Source organism: Centruroides sculpturatus, unplaced genomic scaffold, assembly GCF_000671375.1.
Source record: "Centruroides sculpturatus isolate CEXI.00-Female unplaced genomic scaffold, Cexi_2.0 scaffold731, whole genome shotgun sequence".
NCBI classification, from domain to species: Eukaryota; Metazoa; Arthropoda; class Arachnida; order Scorpiones; family Buthidae; genus Centruroides; species Centruroides sculpturatus.
In genome coordinates this window covers 69,864-83,638 of record NW_019385203.1, presented here as the reverse complement: position 1 = coordinate 83,638, position 13,775 = coordinate 69,864, and the positions used below count along the sequence as shown (strand labels likewise).

General features: G+C 30.0%; 1 protein-coding gene across 4 annotated transcripts in view; it reads right to left on the bottom strand.

The window, feature by feature from the left end:
- LOC111636091 (protein Mo25-like) overlaps window positions 1-13,386 on the bottom strand; it is a 49,512-nt gene extending 36,126 nt beyond the window's left edge. For 2 of the 4 annotated variants that reach the window (XM_023381262.1, XM_023381260.1), the window contains exon 1: window positions 13,256-13,386. The gene's annotated coding sequence lies outside the window, so the exon portion shown is untranslated. The remainder of the gene's footprint in view (window positions 1-13,255) is intronic. The other 2 variants (XM_023381263.1, XM_023381261.1) reach the window with 1 other exon arrangement.
- Between the last annotated feature and the right edge of the window lie 389 nt (window positions 13,387-13,775).

Below are 13,775 nucleotides of genomic sequence, written 5' to 3'. Positions count from 1 at the left end.
TAACGTTGCTAAAAACCTTTTGTTGAGATATAAGACCTTTTTTCAGTACCATTACTTGGTCTTAGCAACACACTCCTTGATATGCATCGAATTTGGAAGCGTTTTTGTGAATAATGCGTTCTCAAATTATACTCTTTGAATACAGGTATTGAAACTTGACAAATTAGGCAGTGCACCTCACTTTTCACCTCAAGAAAAAAAATAGTCCTCTGTTCATTTCTCATTAAATAACCTTCTTTCATCGATATATTTCCTTTTCTTAGAAACAGTTTTTTGTTGAGTCGTAGAAGCCATGCTGACAGGTAAATTGACAATACTGTAATTAGTTATTTAAAAGTAATTAAAAAAAGGTTAGATTTACCTTAGGTAGCCAAAATGGCGGCGCTTTGGTTAGGTTCATTTTGGTTAGATTAGCTACATTTTTAGTAGGCATTTCCTTTTTTTTTTTATTTATTTTGTTCAAGAAATACTGTGAATCAATAACTAGTGACGTTTGCACTCAGCAGTTCCCCTCTGGGAGGACTCCTTCTGGACCATGAACAGTCGGAAGCACGGCCATTTTGGCTACCTAAGGTAAATCTATCCAAAATAATATATATTTACTTACTTGTCTTAAAAAGAAACAACTATTAAATAAATTTTAAAAATAATATAATTTGTTGTTTCACAAATAAAAGCAAGCATAATGAGTCAAGTTTGAGTGGAAACGAAAAAAGAACAAATAAGTGTTGCCAGATGTTTTTAGTATTTGTAGCCAAAAATTTTCTAAAAAGTAGCCATCTCAATAGTACTATATAAGTATAAAGGTTCGCAGCTTTGTTAAACTTCTTTTTTCAGGTTTATGCGATTGAAATAAATAAAACATTAAAAAATTGTCAGTTTTGTTTGATTTATTGGGCCGCATTGCAACTTGCCTTGGGCCGCATGCGGCCTGCGGGCTGGACATCCCTGTTCTAGATGGTTTCTTCATTCCTGAATGTATTGAAAGTTTCATTTAGTATTATAGTCTGTCTATGGAAAGAATCAATTTGAGTTGAGAGTTAATCAATGAGTATCGCTTAGTTGTGGCAAGTTACTTCTGGTTTCTTCCTCATTTATTAAACATGCCACTCCCATTATAAACAGTATTATTGGAAGCTTCACATTCTGGTACTGGAACTACAGTAGTGGTACAGTACTGGTACTGGTACTACAATAGTGGTTAAACGCACGATTCTTTACAGTTAATGAATGCTATAAAATATTAACATAATTATTAATAAGAAAAAAGTCACTCTGCCATCTAGTGAGAGAAAATAAAATTCACATATTGCCTGACATATTAAGTGAAAATTGCTGACATCATTAGGGCATGTGCTAATTGGTTTAACTGAAGCGACATTATGCACAACATTGCTCTCAAGCTGATTCTTTCCATAGACATATCCTGTGAAAATTGCTAGAACACAGTAATACAGATTATTTAAACTTCTTAACAACTCTAATTCAAATAGAAAAATAAAACATAACATGTTTCTCAAAAATAGGATCAATATAAAATTGTTATAAATATTGATAAATATATAAATATAATAATGTTAACTGTTCCAAAACAATATTCCAACATCTATTGTTATATTATACAATCATATAGGTTATAACTAGGGTTTCCCGAATGAGATCCCAGTTGTTTTTTTTTAAACTGGGAAATTCTTCTCATCCCAGGAAATCCCGCAAATTTCTTAAAAATTCACTTTTTTCTTATTTTGTGCTAAGGTTGAGGAGATTTTGCAAATAGAAAGTATAATTAACTCAAACTGTTAAATTAATAAATACAAATATATTCTAAGTCTATTTATTAGTTTTTAAAATTTTTGTTTGTTATAGCATGTCACAAATGGTCATAATCAGTACATAGCTTATTTGTGGCAGAACACTGAAAATTCTTTACTTATCAGAACCCATAATATCTGAAACAATTGTGCTTATGTTGTCTTAATATATATCTTATACAGCATTATTAATATGATTTTGGAGGTTGCAGAATGTATTAAATTACTTTAAAAAATGAAAAATAATTATATCATTTGATTTCATTATGTTTTGTATATCTTAAAAATCAATTCTGCCAGGATTTCCCAGGATTCCAGGAATCAGTTCACTTTTATCCTGGAATCCCAGGACAAGCAAAAGATCAGAAAATGAGAAATCCTAGTTATAACTACACAAAATACTTTTTATATAAAGTTGGTTTATTTTTTAATTACTCATCTATACTATTATTATAAAGAGGTAATGTTTGTGCTCATAAATCCTTTGCAGAATCTTTTCTTCTAATTTGTTGCTGATCTTCTTATACCCTCCTCTTGCCAGCATCTTTACTTTACTCTTATTCTTAATAGTCTCTCTTACTCCTAATTACTCTTATTCTTAATAGTGAGAGAAAACAACAATGTGTCCAGATGGATGATGATGGACAAAAGCAAGAGAAATCTTCATCCAGTTATAAAAAAGTGATAAATAAAATGCAGTGTTCAAAGCTAGCAGAGGGTGCTAGAAAAATTCATGAAATGTAACCACTTGTCCACAAGATGAAAGATATTGCATACACAAAGATTCTCAGGCATTACTTGTTATATACAACACTATCATAACAATTGTTTAAAACATAGAAGAAAAGTGCATCATTGACTCTGAAATTGTAGCTACGGATGAAATTGGTGTTTTTGATATGCATGGAAACACTACAATCACAACAATTGGTAGCAAGAGTATCATGACACCAAGTCACAAGAAAGATTATTTTACCGTTGCTTTAGCAGCAAAAGGCAATGGAACAAAATTGAAACCTTTCATCATATTTTGAAAGGGGGTACATAAAGTGAAGAGGCTACAGAATGTTCCCAGAGTTGTTTCCCAAGTTCAATCAACACTTGAATGAGAAAATCTATGGCACATTTTCTTTCCAGCATAGACTGCTTTTATGGGATTTGTATCACTGTCATATCAGCAAGAAAAGAAAGGAGCTGAATAACTAACATGAACATTGCTGTTATTCTGGACAGCTGAACAAAATATATTCAAGCAGCAGATGTGATATGGAATAAACTTTTCAAGGACAGAATACATCACTCTTGGATGTATTTTGTCACTTGTATGTTCTATCACTCTTGGATGGTTAATGATTAATATTAGTAGTAGTAGTAGTAGTAGTAGTATTATACAAAATGAAAATTCAAAGCATCTTCTCAATATCTGATGACTTCTTGGATTCAACAAGCCTGTGAATTGGTTCCAAATGAAATGTTCTGCCACTCCTTCAAAAACTGCACATTGACTATCAAAATAGACAGCTGAAGACAATCCATCTACTGTTTGAAATCCAAGGAACTTTGTCTTGGGAGTGAGAAGTTATTGGAGGCTTGAAAGCAATGCATAAATTCTGGTCTGCTACAGGAGGAAGAAGACAATGAAGAAGCTGAGTATAATGAAATTGTAATCTATAGCAATGATGACAAAGAAGGTGAATATCCTCCAGAGTGATGATGACACCAATTGAATTGAAGATATGATAATACTGTAATAACTTTCTGCTTACAGTAGTAATATTGTTGTGTAGTAGTGTGCTTTTCTATTAAATAAAAAGGAAAAGATNCTTTCTTCCACCTCGCCTCCTCTCCAGGGGGTTATTGCTCCTTTTGTCTTCTTGACATTGTTTCACAGAATCGGTGATGTCACCCGAGGGAATAGGGATTAAGGGAGAAAGTTCTAGAACAGTTAAGACAAAAGAACAGAGGAGATACTAAGCCTAACTAAAATTAACAAAAATATATATAAAACTATGGCCGACGGCCACAATAGACCTATAAATTTCCACTGTTGTCCTTCTGCTGTCTATCCTTCTTTAATATCGAGAATGGAGTTACATAGACTCCATATGGAAAACTTAGGGACAGGAGGCTCCGATAAACTATAGTCTATATTAGTGTTTTTCAACCTGTGGGTCGCGACCCCCAGGGGGTTCGTGAAGCATTACACGGGGGGTCGCGGGTAAAAGAAATAGACAAGTGTTTGTAGGTCCTACACTACATTAAAAAAACTACAATTTCAGCGAGAAGGCTGTACCTGTTTATTATACAGTACAGTTTGGTTTTTTGATCGACATTCAGGTCTCAACGATAGGTGTAGTCAGGGAGGGGCCGGGTGGGTACGGGCCACCCCAGAAAATGATAGCCGTAAAAGTGTCGAGCTGACTTGCAAAAAGAAAGAATAAGCAGAAAGGTAGAAGTCGAAACTTCTCATCCTAAAAAAAAAAAAAAGTGAACAGCACCCCGAGCCCAATGTTATAATGAAAAGGAAGTTTCATACTTTACGTGTCTTAAGTTATTGTCGATTCTTGTCAAATTCTCGTCTTAATCAACAATAATCTCTCTCAACAGAAAGAAAAGTAAATACATAGTTTTTAAAATCACTGATATAGTTTTAATATGGCTCTAGGGGGGTCGCCAGAATTTTTTAACTTGTAAAGGGGTCGCGTATACAAAAAGGTTGAAAAACACTGATCTATACGAACATTCGGTATGCACCGAAAGTTACGTTATTTCAATTCAAAAATTTTCTCCTGAATGTAGTTACATACACGGCAGGAGTCCATTGCTAACAGGAAAAGTATAATGTACAGGAGAAAGACACTACTAATTTGAGGTGAAAGGCATATCTTTTAAATTAAATTAAAAATATGATTAAAAGTTGCAACCCGACATTGTGAGGACGTCACAATAAATAATTGCTTGTTACTAATATTTTTGTTTTACATTTGTATCTGTTATTTATTTATTTATTTTTGTTCTAGGGCCTCAAAAATGCTTGAAACGACCCTGATAAAACGTTTGGATAGTTTTTCAAACGCTCATCAATTATATTCGAAATACAACAACTCCTTTCAGGGAAAAACTTTTGAGTTGAAGTTATATAACTTCCGATACCGGAAGTTCTTACATAGTTAATCGGGACCTCCTGCTCCTAATCTTTTTATATCTGGTTTCTGCTTTTATCTATCTAACTCTGTTCTCAAAATCAAGATAGGACAGACAAACAGAGTTAGATAGATCTTGATTTTGACAGCAGACCCTATCTTGATTTTGACAGTGGGAATTTGTCTCACAATTTTTTCAAATTGCAGTCCAAAAATTTCATATTGCAAATAGGCTTACAAATAAAGAAAATACAAAATATATTTGTTTCAAAGTATTCGAAATATAAAATATGGAAACATCCATATTTTAAATTTCGTATTTACACGTATTTAAAATTTTAACATTGTGTGTTGTAATGGAATTTGATAATAATGGGTTAAAATTAGCAAATGTTCTAACTTTCAAGAAAATCTGCAGTCAGAGATTTGAATTTAATTTAAATATATTTATTAAATAAGACTTATAAGTAAATAAAATGCTTTTTCATGTTTATAGAAACTGTTTTATGTAATTGCTGATCATCCTACATTTTTCACAATACTCAGTTAGATGATGGAAATATAAAAATGCTTCTCATATTTTTGTAGCACGAATTTATTTTAATTTAAAAAATACATACACCAAAAATATAAACTTATTTTTGTATCTTTTATCATTAATTAAAAAATAAATAATTTCAATCTGATTCTATTTATAAAATACAGACAGTCTGGCAAATTGAAGTTTAATTTGTAAGTAAATGTGCCCAAATATCTTTTATTTTTAATAAAAACGACTCACTTGCACAGAAATAATATAGAAACATAAAAGGCCTACCTATACAAAATACGTTTTAATACATTCATATTATGGCCTAGAGAAAAGCACAATTGTCTTGGGCCCGTAAGTTCTAAGGCCCCGGCAAAAAATTAGAAATTCTCAATATTATAAATCAGGGGTCGCCAAAGTGGTCGATATCGACCCCCAAGGGTCGATGCAACATCATTGGAGAGTCGATTGAGGGNAAATCTATTCCAAAATAATATATATTTACTTACTTGTCTTAAAAAGAAACAACTATTAAATAAATTTTAAAAATAATATAATTTGTTGTTTCACAAATAAAAGCAAGCATAATGAGTCAAGTTTGAGTGGAAACGAAAAAAGAACAAATAAGTGTTGCCAGATGTTTTTAGTATTTGTAGCCAAAAATTTTCTAAAAAGTAGCCATCTCAATAGTACTATATAAGTATAAAGGTTCGCAGCTTTGTTAAACTTCTTTTTTCAGGTTTATGCGATTGAAATAAATAAAACATTAAAAAATTGTCAGTTTTGTTTGATTTATTGGGCCGCATTGCAACTTGCCTTGGGCCGCATGCGGCCTGCGGGCTGGACATCCCTGTTCTAGATGGTTTCTTCATTCCTGAATGTATTGAAAGTTTCATTTAGTATTATAGTCTGTCTATGGAAAGAATCAATTTGAGTTGAGAGTTAATCAATGAGTATCGCTTAGTTGTGGCAAGTTACTTCTGGTTTCTTCCTCATTTATTAAACATGCCACTCCCATTATAAACAGTATTATTGGAAGCTTCACATTCTGGTACTGGAACTACAGTAGTGGTACAGTACTGGTACTGGTACTACAATAGTGGTTAAACGCACGATTCTTTACAGTTAATGAATGCTATAAAATATTAACATAATTATTAATAAGAAAAAAGTCACTCTGCCATCTAGTGAGAGAAAATAAAATTCACATATTGCCTGACATATTAAGTGAAAATTGCTGACATCATTAGGGCATGTGCTAATTGGTTTAACTGAAGCGACATTATGCACAACATTGCTCTCAAGCTGATTCTTTCCATAGACATATCCTGTGAAAATTGCTAGAACACAGTAATACAGATTATTTAAACTTCTTAACAACTCTAATTCAAATAGAAAAATAAAACATAACATGTTTCTCAAAAATAGGATCAATATAAAATTGTTATAAATCTTGATAAATATATAAATATAATAATGTTAACTGTTCCAAAACAATATTCCAACATCTATTGTTATATTATACAATCATATAGGTTATAACTAGGGTTTCCCGAATGAGATCCCAGTTGTTTTTTTTTAAACTGGGAAATTCTTCTCATCCCAGGAAATCCCGCAAATTTCTTAAAAATTCACTTTTTTCTTATTTTGTGCTAAGGTTGAGGAGATTTTGCAAATAGAAAGTATAATTAACTCAAACTGTTAAATTAATAAATACAAATATATTCTAAGTCTATTTATTAGTTTTTAAAATTTTTGTTTGTTATAGCATGTCACAAATGGTCATAATCAGTACATAGCTTATTTGTGGCAGAACACTGAAAATTCTTTACTTATCAGAACCCATAATATCTGAAACAATTGTGCTTATGTTGTCTTAATATATATCTTATACAGCATTATTAATATGATTTTGGAGGTTGCAGAATGTATTAAATTACTTTAAAAAATGAAAAATAATTATATCATTTGATTTCATTATGTTTTGTATATCTTAAAAATCAATTCTGCCAGGATTTCCCAGGATTCCAGGAATCAGTTCACTTTTATCCTGGAATCCCAGGACAAGCAAAAGATCAGAAAATGAGAAATCCTAGTTATAACTACACAAAATACTTTTTATATAAAGTTGGTTTATTTTTTAATTACTCATCTATACTATTATTATAAAGAGGTAATGTTTGTGCTCATAAATCCTTTGCAGAATCTTTTCTTCTAATTTGTTGCTGATCTTCTTATACCCTCCTCTTGCCAGCATCTTTACTTTACTCTTATTCTTAATAGTCTCTCTTACTCCTAATTACTCTTATTCTTAATAGTGAGAGAAAACAACAATGTGTCCAGATGGATGATGATGGACAAAAGCAAGAGAAATCTTCATCCAGTTATAAAAAAGTGATAAATAAAATGCAGTGTTCAAAGCTAGCAGAGGGTGCTAGAAAAATTCATGAAATGTAACCACTTGTCCACAAGATGAAAGATATTGCATACACAAAGATTCTCAGGCATTACTTGTTATATACAACACTATCATAACAATTGTTTAAAACATAGAAGAAAAGTGCATCATTGACTCTGAAATTGTAGCTACGGATGAAATTGGTGTTTTTGATATGCATGGAAACACTACAATCACAACAATTGGTAGCAAGAGTATCATGACACCAAGTCACAAGAAAGATTATTTTACCGTTGCTTTAGCAGCAAAAGGCAATGGAACAAAATTGAAACCTTTCATCATATTTTGAAAGGGGGTACATAAAGTGAAGAGGCTACAGAATGTTCCCAGAGTTGTTTCCCAAGTTCAATCAACACTTGAATGAGAAAATCTATGGCACATTTTCTTTCCAGCATAGACTGCTTTTATGGGATTTGTATCACTGTCATATCAGCAAGAAAAGAAAGGAGCTGAATAACTAACATGAACATTGCTGTTATTCTGGACAGCTGAACAAAATATATTCAAGCAGCAGATGTGATATGGAATAAACTTTTCAAGGACAGAATACATCACTCTTGGATGTATTTTGTCACTTGTATGTTCTATCACTCTTGGATGGTTAATGATTAATATTAGTAGTAGTAGTAGTAGTAGTAGTATTATACAAAATGAAAATTCAAAGCATCTTCTCAATATCTGATGACTTCTTGGATTCAACAAGCCTGTGAATTGGTTCCAAATGAAATGTTCTGCCACTCCTTCAAAAACTGCACATTGACTATCAAAATAGACAGCTGAAGACAATCCATCTACTGTTTGAAATCCAAGGAACTTTGTCTTGGGAGTGAGAAGTTATTGGAGGCTTGAAAGCAATGCATAAATTCTGGTCTGCTACAGGAGGAAGAAGACAATGAAGAAGCTGAGTATAATGAAATTGTAATCTATAGCAATGATGACAAAGAAGGTGAATATCCTCCAGAGTGATGATGACACCAATTGAATTGAAGATATGATAATACTGTAATAACTTTCTGCTTACAGTAGTAATATTGTTGTGTAGTAGTGTGCTTTTCTATTAAATAAAAAGGAAAAGATCTTCTGAGTTACCTGTAGTTTTTATTAATTGGGAAAGAATAAGTGGGAAAAATCATGGAGGTGGTAATGGAAAGAATACTGAACCTATTTTCTCCCTTTATCACTAGTTTGAATGAGAAATTCTGCAATAATGGAACAGAGGACAGGTCTCTTATAAAGCTGATGACTAGGTATATTGTCCAATGGATGACCATGTGTCTATTGAAGGATTTATAGTAATCTTAAAAAATTTTGCCATTTAAATTAATGGTAAATGCCATAGATGAATTCTGCATTCATGAACTTAACCTTACTAAGTACAGTATATTACAGTACTAATACTGCAGAAATGAATAATGAGTCTTCTTTATTAATAGTTTCAAAACAACATTTAACATGGATAAAATAAACAGTTTGGATAAGCTAAAATTAAGAATAAATAAAAGTTTCTTTTAGGTTTCCAAGAATTCATCCCTTTCCAGAAAAGAAAGAAATTAAAATTCTTGATAAGTTCTTGAAAACATAAAACAAAATAAGGTGTAAAAACTTGGAAGATAAAATGAGTATTAGTAGTTGGAAACAAAGCTTAGAAAAAAGTGACATTTGTTAGACTTAATTTAGCTTTAGTTCAAGTTATATGTTTAAGTTTTAGTTGGTAAATATAAATCTTGCTATGAATTACAAATAAAAGTTTGCTAAGAAAAATTGTGTAAACTTGTCAGTGGCTGCATAGTTTCTCAAAGCAAGTATATCAAAAGAATAGCTAAAAAATTTAATTACTCTTCAAAATTTTCATTGCAACAAATTTTCAAATTGTTAATATTACTTGAGGGAACATCGTGTATAAACATTACCAGTCAAAGAGTGTAAATGTGCTATGTGGATACGTTTGAATTGTGAACTTTTTTTTGGGGAGTCGAACTTTCAAATCTACAAATTAATCAATCTTTATTTTATATTATAATAAAAGATTTTTCTCAAAAATTATAAAAATAACATGGTAAAGAAATGTAAGTATCTCTCCAGAAATACAAAACTATATTTTAACAAACTATTTATATTTTTTCAATAAATTCTTGTTATAATTTTAAAATTAAACAACACTGACTTATGGAATTAGATATAAAATTTCAATTAATAACAATATCATTTCAAAAAGTTGGCTGCAATATGGTAATATTTTTGTATTTATAACTCAAGTTTTCTGTGTAAAAGAATTTGCAAATGTGTCAAATTATAAACCAATTTTAAATTGCAATTACAAACTTTCACTTAGAGCAACAGTTGCTTCCATAGACTGGGATATACAATGGGCAAGTTATACAAGAATTTAATGCTTTTATTTCACTTAATTTGTATCATGTCCTCAAATCTTACAACTCAAATTTCATCCACTTCTAATTAAGATAAAAGGCTGAAACTTTGAGGACCTATGTAAGTCCAATGACAATGCATTTTAATGATGTTTTAGGAAGATTGCCCTCACCATCATCCCTGTTCCAACCTGATAAACAACAAATGTAGAATTTAATGATGCATGCATACATGTTGTAGTGATGTATATAGTGGAGTTGAGATGAAGTTATCACCACTATCCTCATTCTCTGAAAACATGACAAATAAATTTTTACTTTTGTAATTTTTTTAAGATATTGTGAATCCTTCAAAAAATTGCTATGATGGGTTATACATACAAAAATATGGTTAACTTTAAACACGTATTTACTCTTAAGAATTCTAATATAAAATCTTTGGATACAAGAAAAAAACAAGTTAATAATTATTGACTTCAATTTTTCCATGTGAGGCTGATATATATTTATGCATTTGCAAATTTTTGTTCACACTGATTTCAACTATATATTCATTAGTTATATTTTTACTTAAAAAATAATTAGTTATCCCTGATAAATGAAGTAGAGAAATAAGAAAGTTCAAATTATTATTCGTATTTGCCATTAATATAGTTTTAACAAAGTAATGTATCTATTACCAAATACCTAACTAATGATTATTAATAGCTAGAGCCTAAAAATTTCAATTTGGCATGTCAGCCAACCAAGTATCTTTTCAGTTTGCCAATGTCCTAGAATCCCAAAGTCCATTTTTAATTATAATGACTAACAATTTAAAATTACTTAATGCACTGTATTTTCCATTTACGTAATTTTAATGATAATGAAATATTACAGGTGTTTAAATTCAATATTATTCTCAGTATTTTTTCAGCAAATTCTTAATAAAAATGGATACCCTTTTGATTTTTCTCATTAGTTTATTGATATCATAACTTTGTAATCTACATTTTTTTCTAATGTTATATTTTAAATTATACGAACGAAATAAACACACATCAGTAAAGATACGAAAAATCAAAGACAAATTTTTAATACTCAAATATTAAATCATATTAAATTCTGCAAATACCTATTTCATATTGGTAAAAATTTTAGTATTTGTGTATATTTATCACAGATGAACTGTTGCATTCGACAGTATAATATACAAAGGAACAGGAAAAATATATGTTCATATGATAATAGTATTGTTAACAAAGGATGTAAAAGTAACATGAATATAAGAATAAATGTATCATTTATAGAAAACTATTACTTCAAAAAATAATGTTAAAATATGTTATCAGCTATGTCATGAGATGTTTAAGAGAATTTATATTTTCTAAGAATTAAGCAATAGAAACAAATATTAACATACTTAAAGCAATATTGAACATCAGATTCTCTAAATGACACACTTAACTTATTCATTAGGCCTATGATCTATAGCTCAAAGTTTATCATCAGCCAATTTCAAGAGATTTTCTGCTTATGCTTGTAGAAATTGAAGCAATTATTATTTTCTAATATCTGCATTATTATAACCTGCATACCTTTAATATTTAGTAATCAATAAACATTTGCTCTTTTTATGTTCATACAGCAGATGACAGAAGATATTCTTAAATAATTTTCAGAAATATTTATTTACATTTAAAAAAGGAATTTAACAAAATAATAACCGGTAGAAATAAAACTTCCCTCAAAGTTTTTATTTATCGGTTAAAAATTTCGAATTGTCACTAGACAAGCAGACTGGCAAATTTTTAAAGCCTTATTAATAGTTCTCCTCTCCCACACTGTAAACAATTTCATAAATACCCTAAAAGTTTGTTATTTATAAAATGCGAGTCACATTGCCAAACTAATAAAGAAAAAAATATTTTCAAATTTCAATTAAAATCCATTAATGGACAGAGTTATGTAATTATAAATATAAAACAAAATTTAATTTTAATTAAAGGACACTTTAAGCTAGACTAACAAAGAAAAATTAAATTTTATATATAAATGCCCTCAGAGATATATATATATAAAGTTTAAACACTATTACAGACAAAAAATGGCAAATATAAAATTATATCCCACAATCGAAATACAATATTAAAGAAGTAATTTAAATCTAATCGCACAAATAAACAGAGAAACCTATCATAGATAACCGTTCTATAAATCCAATGTCATTGATTTGGAAGATATTTGGCAAATTTCTACTTCAACAAAAATGAAAAAATGTATTTTAATATATGTAATATTAAAAGATAATACCTAAAAAGGGTATTCTTCGGAAAGAATTTTATAACCGTCACATTAACGAGATCCAGTTCATTAAGTAAGGACAGAAAACCGAAACGGTTACAACAGAACACATTCCAAGTACATAAAAAAGATCATTTTTAAATGGTTAAGGCGCATTTATAGATACATAAACAAGGAATATATCTTACCTGAGTTCCATAGATAAATTCCAGTTTCCTTATTTATTAACTTATAAAACCTGAAGTGTGTCAGCAGAACTCGTACATTTGAACTTATTTACGTAAAATGATTAAGTTGGAAGGAAACAAAGGATTAAAAAAAATGAAAGATGAAAGATGTAAATGAAAAATTGGAAAAAAAAGAAACATATGAACTGCGTAGTTCGATCATTTGAGCGAAGGACGAATGGAAACATGACTTACTGACCCAATATATAGAAATGTTAGCGAAGTTTCTATTTCCTATTTTTTTGTTAACAGATAACGAGAACGTTGTACGGAATCATTCGAATTCCAACTTTGTTTTCCCAAAGATTAACCCTAACTAATGAGTTTTTATTAATTAATCTGGATTTTAAAATCCGCAATTCGTATTAGAAACGTTAACGATAGTTTAAAATGTAAGTCAACGGTGTCAATTAGTAAATTCGGCAAGAAAATTACCTTTTCTTTTTTTTCTCTCTCTCTTAACAGCGGAGCTTATTTCTAGATCCTTTCACTTCGGACACCTTTTGTGTCCGTGACGTCATTAACTCATTTTAACGCAAGACAGGAAATGGCGTAGATGCGAACTTGTTCCTATTTACTTGTTTTCGGATTTGATTTATTAATAAGCAATTTTTGCTATTCATTTAAAAGTAGAAAATTATTATTTTTAAAAAAAATAATTTGCGTGTTATCATAAAATTACTTTAAGGATTAATATAAAATTTTTTATAAAAATTAATTTACTATTATTAATTGTATTACAATTATTATTTTCCTCATTTTAATTGCCGTTCGTTCTTATTAATAATATTTATAATTGGAAGCTTTAGTTAGGAATGATATTTATAAAATGTACTAAATTTTAAAAAGCGGCATTTATATACCGGTACGAGCGTGATTCATTCAAAATGAATAACGACTGTACGTGTAGTTTCTAATATATTGTATAATAATTACACGAAATATTACATAGACA